At 45.6% G+C, this 9,763-nt stretch overlaps 1 non-coding gene across 1 annotated transcript; it reads left to right on the top strand.

The window, feature by feature from the left end:
* Positions 1–2,616: 2,616 nt before the first annotated feature.
* trnat-agu (transfer RNA threonine (anticodon AGU)) lies at positions 2,617–2,690 on the top strand. The gene has a single exon. It is a non-coding gene; the product is annotated as a tRNA-Thr (tRNA).
* The last annotated feature ends 7,073 nt before the right edge of the window (positions 2,691–9,763 follow it).

Raw genomic sequence — 9,763 nt, forward strand, 5'->3', positions numbered from 1 at the left:
TATTCCACCTGGAATCATCAAAAGTGGAAAAGCAGCTCTGCTGCAGCATCCCCATGAACTTCTGTGTCTCTGTTGGAAGGGGAGATCTGCGCCTCTCAACATGCGTGATGCAAACATTGTCACCTTGTGCAACAATAAAGGCGATCGCAGTGACTGCAGCAATTAGCGAGGCATCTGCTTGCTAAGTATTGTGGGGAAGGTCTTTGCTCGCATTGCTCTGACCAGATTGCAGACCCTGACATCGCATCTATCCTGAGTCTCAGTGCAGCTTCAGAGCTGGTAGATCGACAGTCGACATGATTTTCTCACTTCGGCAGTTACAGGAGAAGTACTGTGAACAGGACAGACCACTCTACATTGTCTTTATAGACATCACCAAGGCCTTCGATCTTGTTTGCAGAGACGGACTCTTCAAACTGCTGTGGAAACTAGGCTGCCCTCCTGAACTCTTGGGCGTCATCTCTTCTTTCCACGAGAACATGCACAGTTCCGTCAGTTACAATGTAGCAACATCAGACACTTTCACGATCAGCAGTGGGGTAAAACAGGGCTGTGTCCTGGTGCAAACTCTCTTCGGAACGTAGGAGGAGGCAGTTTACCCTGTCGAGCCTGATCTGTCATTCAATTACATCCTTGATGATCATCTACCTCAACACCACTTCCCCGCGCTCTCCCCATATCCCTTGATGTCATGAGTATCAAGATTTCTATCAATTTCTGTCCTGAACATGCTCAATGAATGAACTTTCACAAACCCCTGAGGTAGAGAATTCCAAAGATTCACCACCCTCTGAGTGAAGAAATTCCACCCTATCTCAGTTTTTAATGGCCTTTTAAATGAAACTTTAAGGAATACAAGCCCAGTTTCCTCATAAAACAATGCCACCATCCCAGGGATTAGTCTGGTGACCCTCCGTTGCACTCCCTCTGTGGCAAGTATATCCTTCCTTAGATAAGGTAACCAAAACTGTGCACAATACTCCAGCACGATCTCACCAAGGCTCTATACAATTGCAGCAAGAAATCTTTATTCCTGTCCTCATGACCCATCGTGTTAAGGCCAACATACCATTTGCCTTCCGAATTGATTGCTGCACCTGCATGCGAGCTTTTAGTGTCTCATGAACAAGGACACCCAGGTCACTTTGGACATCAACACTTCCCAACCTCTCACCATTTAAGAAATATTCTGTCTTTCTGTTTACTCTACCAAAGTGGATAACTTCACACTTATTCACATTATATTCCATCTGTCATTTCATTCACTTATCCTGTCCAAGTCCCCTGGAAGCCTCCTTGTAACCTCCTCACAGCTCACATCCTTTACAATTGGCATATTCTTCTCCATGCTGCTATTTTAAACTTTCAATGACTCAGATGGGGGTGTCCACCTGCATACCAGAGCTGATGACAAGCTGTTCATCTTGGCAAGACTGCGCACCAAGACCAAAATGAGTCAGTTCTTGGTCTGTGAGTTGCTGTTTGCTGATGACGCTGTGCTGACATCGCATAATGAAGTTCATTAACAGCAGCTTGTCTATCGGTTCTCCCTGGCCTGCAAGGAGTTTGGACTGACGATCAGCAGCAGGAAGATCAAAGTTATGGGCCAGGACTTAGAGACTCCACCTTCCATCAACATCGACAGGCTCACTTTGGAGGTTGTCAACAGCTTCACATACCTTGGATCAACAATAACCAGCAATCTGTCCCTTGATACTGAAATCAGAACCAGGATTGTCAATGCTGCAGCTGTCATGTCAAAGTTGAGAAGACGAGTGTGAACCGACAGCAAACTGATCGAAAATGTGAAGCTCTGCGTGTAACAGGCTTGTGTTCTCAGCACCCTCCTTTATAGTAGAGAAGCATCAACAACTTATGCAAGCCAAGAAAAGCAGCTGAACAGCTTCCACCTCCGCTGTCTCAGATGGATATTGGGCATCTCCTGGCAGGACAGAGTGCCGAATGCAGAGGTACACCAGAGTGCAGGGATCTGCAGCATGTTTGCCCTCTTGAGTCAGCGGTGACTCTGTTGACTGGGTCATGTGTGCTGAATGGATGACGGTCGCTTTGCCAAAGACATGCTCTTTGGTGAGCTTGCTATCAGCACGAGACCAACAGGTCACCCACGTCTGTGATACAAGGACATCGGCAAAGCGAGATCTCAAGCTGACTGGGATTGGAGTCGATGCATGGGAAGTCCTTCCTGCTGACTGGAATTCCTGGAGAAAGGCATTCAGGAAGACCATGGGAAAAGCAGAGGACAAAAGAAATGACCAGATGGTGGGAAAGAGAGGTCAGAGGAAGGAAAAATTATCAGTCGACCTCGGGCCAATGATAATCATCTGTACCAGCTGTGGAAGGGATCGTCACTCACGAGTCGTCCTCGACAGCCACAACAAACGATGTTTCACACAGAAGTGACGTACACCCCGGGTGCAGCCCATTGTCTTCCGAGACGGACGGTTGCCTATTACAATTACAACTACAGCTGCAACTACAAGAGCGAGTCAGAGGCTGGGAACTCTGCCGTGACGAACTCAGCTCTTGACTCGCCAAAGTCTGCCCACTATCTGCAAGGTCTTCCTCTGATTTCAATTGCACACACATTTGCAATCTGGCTCTGTAGCTTAGTTGGTTCAAGCACCTGTCCAGTAAACAGAAGATCCTGGGTTCAACTCCCAGCAGAGCCTTATTTCACAGTAGCAACATGCTTGAAAAGTTTCATTATCAACACTGACATCTGTGTCTTGTGAGCTTCAATTCAAAATACATGATGAATTTCAATCACATACAAAAACAGCCTTTGTGAAGGATATGAGTTTGGAATGGCTGTTCCTCCTGGTACAGAACTTCAGTGCGAATACATCAAAGGTGACTTCTTTGACATAAATTTGTTCACAGTTACATTCAACCTGGAAAACAGCTTGATATTAATCTCACTGAAGGAGAGTGTTTGTGTCATTATGTGTTGCTTTTAACCGAGACTGGGACATGACGCAAGTGGGAGGGTTTAACTGAGGTTTGGAATATTTGTCAGTCAGGAACAAGAAAAATCAAAGGAACCAAATAAGAAAACCTATGTCTCATGTGGTTACCGAGAAACGGTGAGAAGATATTAAACTTTGTTGTATTTAATACAACTGTGTGAACTTTGATCTTTGCGGCCTTTTATAAACAGTATTTGAAGGGTCTCAGTAAAAATGTTCAGTGTTGATGAGAGTGGGGTCTGGGTGAGCAGCTGCTGAGCGTGACAGGGTCAGGACTGGATGCAGGAAGTTCTCTGACATTCTCTCTCTCTCTGATGGGTTGAGTTGATTTTCAACTGGCAGCTGTTGCTGTTTTGATAATTCAAGTTCCCTCCACCGATTTTTTTGAACAGACAGTGCAGTATGAGGCTGTAAAGGATTAATGCTGAAGACAGTGGGATCAACCCCTCCCACAATCAGAGTGATGATGTAACAGTCACATGAGATGAGGTTTGGGAGAAGAGAGAGCAGCACCAAGGATGCTCGTTTAGGAGGCTTGATGAGTGTGTATATAGTATTGTGTAAATTAGAAAAGAGTTCTTCGTTCTTTCAGCAGGGAATGTGTCCAGAAAATATCGCGAAACTCACAATTTTATTATTCAGGAGTTGGAACACAGGGATATTAACTCCAAGTGACAGTAGTGGTTTCATTTAACAAAAGAAAAGTAGAGAATAATATTGCTCATTGATTGAAATCCCCCAGTGAGGAGACAGTTAAACAGGTGATCTGTTGGGGCATCCTTCGATCCAAGGTTTCGGCAGCATTTAATCTCCCTTTTTGGTGAAATTCTCTGTTTTTTGCATCTTTTTTAAATCCAGCTTTGATGGACCAGTGAAAAAACTGAAAAAAGTGAACAGATCCATCCTTTCTTTTCTTCCTTCTTCCCATCAGTTTCTCTTTTCTGTCCCAATTTATTCTGCTGTTTCTGCTGTTTTATCCATTCCAATCAAAATTCAAAATTCCAATCAAATCTATTTGTTATTCCACAGTGTCTTTCCATGTGTTTTATTCTGTTGTATTCTCTCACAGTCTGTTTGATGATCAATTTTACATCTCACTCTCTGTTCTGGTGAAGATCAGAAGCAGTGATATCTGTTTGCAACACCCGACAAGTCAGCCTGAGGCTGTATCTCATCGATAATGTGGAGTTAGGAACATAGGAACATAGGAGCAGGAGTCGGCCATTCAGCCCATCGAGCCTACCCCACCATTCAATATGATCATGGCTGATCATCCACTTCAATGCCCTTTTCCCCACACTTTCCTCATATTCCCTTATGTCATTTGTATTTAGAAATCTATCAATCTCTGTTTTAAACATACTCAATAACTGAGCTTCCACAGCCCTCTGGGTTACAGAATTCCAAAGATTCACAACCCTCTGAGGAATAACATTTCTCCTCATCTCTGTCCTAAGTGGCTTGCCCCTTATTTTGAAATTGCGTCCCCTGGTTCTCGACTCCCCAACCATGGGAAACATCTTAGCTGCATCTACCCTGACTGTCCTTTAAATATTTTGTAGGTTTCAATGAGATCACCTCTTATTCTTCAAAACTCTAGAGAATACAGCCCCAGTTTCCCCAATCTCTCTTCATAGGACAGTCCCACCATCCCAGGAACAAGTCTGATGAACCTTCTTTGCACTCCATCTATGGCAATAATATCCTTCCGAAGGTCAGGGGACCAAAGCTGCACACAGTACTCCAAGTGCAGTCTAACCAGGGTTCGATACAATTGAAGCAAGAATTCACTACTCCTGTACTCAAATCCTCTTGCGATAAAGGCTAACATACTATTATCCTTCCTAATTGCTTGCTGCACCTGCATGTTAGCTGTCAGTGACTGATTGACATGGATACCATGTCACCCTTATACTCGATACCTCAGTTAATAAAGGAAAGGATTCCATATACCTGCTGAACCACCTTATTGACCTGTCCTGCTACCTTCAGGGATCTGTGGACATTCACTCCAACGTCCCTCACTTCCTCGACACCGTTCAGTGTTCTCCCATTAATTGTGTATTCCTTTGCCTTTTTTGACGCCTGCTCTCGCTGTTCCCTGCTCTCCGAGTGAACTCTTACTCCCTCTCCTGGGCACTTTATGCTCCATTCTGCTCTCACTGTTTCCTGCTCTCTTAATGTATCAATATTTATTTGCCTTGTGTTTAATTTAAAATATGGATTAACAGTATTTTACAGTTGTAGGTTTTATTTGGTAGTCCTGTACAAGTTGTGGATTGGTATTCAATATTTAGCTCTGTGAAAACGATTGTGAATGAAAATATAACTTTCAATCTTAAACATGGGCTGGTCTGCAAGCTCCAAGTCCTTCATTTTGTAGGAATGGAATTGATACTGTGTCTTTCAGTCTTAATCTCTGTGGCATTTTTGAACTGGTATGTAATGCATAACTTGGTCTAACGTCTGATGTACATTATTGGGATTCATAGGATCATAGGAAATAGAGGAATTAGGCCATTCAGCCCATCGAGCCTGCTCCAACATTCAAACAGATCGTGACTGATCATCTACCTCTACGCCATTTTTCCTGCTATCTCCATATCCCTTGATCTTGTTAGTATTTAGAAATCTATCGATTTCTGTCTTGAATATGTTCAATGATTGATCTTCCACAGCCCTCTGGGATAAAGAATTCCACAGAGTTCCCACCCTCTGAGTAAAGAAATTCCTGCTCATCTCAGTCTCAAATGGCCTGCCCTTATTCTGAGACTGTGTCCCCTTGTTCTGGACTCACTAGACAGAGGAATCATCCTATCCATATCTACCCTGTGACACCCTGGAAGAACTTTGTCTGTTTCAATGAGATTACCTCTCATTCTTCAAAACTCTAGAGAATTTAGGCCCAGTCTCTGCAGTCTCTCATCATAAGACAATCCCACCATCCCAGGGGATGAGACCGGTGAATCTCTGTTGCACTCCCTCTATGACAAGGCTATCCTTCCTTAGATAAGGAAACCAAAATTGTACAGAATACTCCAGGTGCAGTCTCATCTAGACTTCATACATCTTTACTCATGTACTCAAATACGCTTTCAATGAAGCCAACATACCATTTGCCTTCCTAATTGATTGCTGCACCTGCATACTAGCTTTTAGTGTCTCAGGAACAAGGACACCCAGGTGCCTTTGGACATCGACACTTCCCAGCCTCTCACCATTTAAGAAATACTCTGTCTTTCTGTTTATTCTACCAAAGTGGAGAACTTCACACTTATTCACATTATATTCCATCTGCCATGTTCTTGCCCATTCATTTAACCTTTCCAAATCCCCTCAAAGCCTCCTTGCATTCATTCTGTACCTTTCAATTCTGTAAATATTGACTGTTCTATTTCAGATTTTATATTTAAAATGTAACCATGGTGACAGAGTTTATTTAGATCTGATGGTGAGTTTGTTCTTGGACTGTGATTGATGGATCAACCTGTCAGCTGTACTGAATTGGAGTGAAATGGAAACAACTTCTGTCTCTCATGCTGTTGTTTGACTGTGTCTCTTGACTTTGGGATCAGTGTCTGTGTGACTACTTCTTTTGTTTGTTCCAGTGGAACTGATGAGCTGGCAGTATCTCTGTGCTTTGGGAGTGATCCTGTACCGACTGTGTGTTGGAATGAGCTCGCTGCACTTTTCTTTGTGTCCAAGAATCACCACATCCATTCAGGTTCCTTCGTGTATTTTCCTGCAGGAATGAAAGAACTGGTGAGATAGAAGATACAAAAGCGATCAATGGAATCGTCCCAATAATAATCATTATGAACAATCACAAAATGAAAACCAGGAACACAAACACTGTCAGTGTCTGACTCCACTGCAGTACTGCAGCATTCAGCTTCTGTTTACCAGGTGTTTGCAGTGGATTTACAACAAGTTTGTGACATTCAGAAACAACACAAGCCCTGCACTGCTCAATGACTGGGACTGTCCGAAAGAGCAGCGACCTTTACACAGTCGCATTTCTATTTCAACGGAAAACAAGCAGCCACTATTTAAAATGTGCCTTTCACACTTCTCACCTGGTGTCTGCAATAAATGCTCTTTGTCAAACTGTCCACATCGTTGTTGTGCGGCTATTTTTCCCCCACTGTTCACGATCCAACAAACAGTGAGAGACTGGAACTAAAGCAGGAAAATTCCCTCTCCTTTGGGTGGTAAAATTGTCAGTGATTTTCAATAGTGATTTCTTCCCATTGTGTCTCCCTGAGCCTGTACAGACACTGTCCGAGAATGAACTCTCCCTTCCCCATGTCCCCGGCTCACTCCATGTTCCGGGAGCAGCTCCTGCTCCACAGTGTCTGTTACAAACAGATATGGTTCGGAAGGGCTGGGGCGTGCACCAAAACATGGGAGGAGCGAGTAGCCAAGGTACGTCAAACGTTGGGCATGTGGGGGCAGCGATCTCTCTCCATTGTGGGTAAGAACCTGGTCATCAGGTGCGAGGCGCTCACGTTGTTGCTCTACGTGGCGCAGGTCTGGCCCATACCCCACTCCTGCGCCGTGGCTGTCACCCGAGCCATTTTCCGCTTCGTCTGGGGATCTAAAATGGACCGCGTCTGGAGGGACACGATGTTCAAATCTCTGGACAAGGGCGGGAAAAATGTACCCAACGTGGCCCTCATCCTGATGACCACCTTCGTGTGCAGCTGCATCAAGCTGTGTGTAGATCCCCAGTACACAAACTCCAAGTTTTACTACATGCTGAGGTTCTATCTGTCCCCGGTGTTGCGAAGGATGGGCCTGGTCACATTGCCGCGGAACACTCCATGCAGTTGGGGGGTGCCGTACCACCTATCATTCGTGGATCAGTTTCTGCGGGCAAACACCTTTGACCACTGGTCCATCAGGCAGTGGTCTGCACGGAATGTCCTCAAGGCCCTACGGGAAAAGGAAATGGTGCATCCTGTCGGATGGTTCCCCGAGCAGACCGTCAAAGTCATTTGGCGGAATGCCTCATCACCAGAACTTTCAAACAAGCACCAAGACGTAGCTTGGCTGGTGGTGAGAAGGGCCCTCCCCGTCAGATCCCTCATGCACACCCGAAGTCTCGCCCCCTCCGCACAGGGCCCCCGCGTTGGCTGTGGTGGGGAAGAGACGGTCACCCACCTCCTCCTGGAATGTGCCTTTGCAAAGCAGGTGTGGAAAGAGATGCAGTGTTTTTTGTCAAGGTTCATCCCAAGCAGCTCTGTAACACAGGAGTCTGTGCTCGACGGGCTGTTCCCAGGGACGCACACCGAGACAAACATCAACTGCTGCTGGAGGACTATCAATTCGGTGAAAGACGCCCTTTGGTCTGCCCGAAACTTGCTGGTCTTCCAGCGCAAAGAGTTGTCCACGACCGAATGTTGCAGACTGGCACATTCCAAGGTCCAGGACTACGTGCTGAGGGACGCACTAAAGCTTGGGGCAGCCGCAGCAAAGGCTCAATGGGGAAAGACCACAGTGTAAGGTTCCCCCACCAAGCTGGACTGAGGGGCTGGATCCATGGGAAACCCGTCGAACTGTATCGTTAATATTCTCAATTGCTGTCAATGTAAAACTGTAATTGACATGACAATTGTGAAACTGAAGGGTTGGGAAGAAACTGATGACAGTATTGAAGGAAACTGACCTCCCTTGCAATGTTTGTATTGTTTGGTGCTGTTTGGAAACTGTTTGGCAATGTAATTTTTACAGATTTTTATGAATAAAGTATATTTTGGAAATAAAAAAAAGTCTGTTACAAACACTCCCCGACTCCCCCTCAACTTCCCACCACTCAATTCTAATCTCTGAGCACATCTGCGGACACGCTCCCAAAGCAGTGGCTGCTGGAAGCAGGTGCTGTTTGTTCCCTTCCCCCGGGCCCAGGAAGTCTCCATTAGCAGCTGATTTAAAGCATCTTCCCCTGATTGAGTGAATGGCTTCACAGACTGGGTTGGGAAAGTCTGCGCATGCGCTCCACTCCTCATTCTGACGTCCCACTGTGGGCGGGGCTGCATCACGCGTGCGCAGATCCCTGCAGCAATTCAGCATTCAAACATCAATGGGAACTTTCCCCATTTCACCCTCATCAAAGTCCCAAAGAAAGTGAAGAGGGGCTTGGACTGGAGGGAGGGAGGGTCGGGGTAGGGGGAACCTAGAACCCAGAAAGCTGCCCACTTGCCCCATTTAGATGCTCAATTTGTGGTCATTCCCTGCAGGGGGTTTGTTATTATTGAGCCCCTCCTGGTAAAACAATCCGATAGAAAGAAGGGAGAAAGGAGGGAGCCGGTGTGTTTGCTGGGACCTTGCAGAATTCATTTCAGCAGCAAAAGTCCCGGGTTATATTAACCCGAGTGAAACACGCTGTCAGTGGGAGGAAAACCGAACGGCCCTTTTCATCTTTTCATTGGAAACAACGTAGAGCCGGAAGTGCGGCGAGCAGAGCAGACACACAAGCTCAATGACAGGAGAGCTCGGCCGTCCCTGAGTTTCAGCTCCCGGCTCTTACATTTCCTCATCCACACTGTCTTTACTGTGGATGTTCAGGGGTTCCTTGTCAGATCTGAGGACTGTATCCATTAAACATTCTGAGTCAGGAGATCCACACACTCTCTGTTATCAAGATTTATGGGCAGGAATGTTTCAAAACTTTGTCTATTAAATCATTGTATTATTCACAGAACTAATGAGGCAATCGGTTCATTATTCAGGCCTTGAACTTGGTTTGGGTAGACCGAAAACTGAGAGTTCAGCAC

The sequence above is a fragment of the Heterodontus francisci genome, unplaced genomic scaffold (assembly GCF_036365525.1).
Source record: "Heterodontus francisci isolate sHetFra1 unplaced genomic scaffold, sHetFra1.hap1 HAP1_SCAFFOLD_75, whole genome shotgun sequence".
NCBI classification, from domain to species: Eukaryota; Metazoa; Chordata; class Chondrichthyes; order Heterodontiformes; family Heterodontidae; genus Heterodontus; species Heterodontus francisci.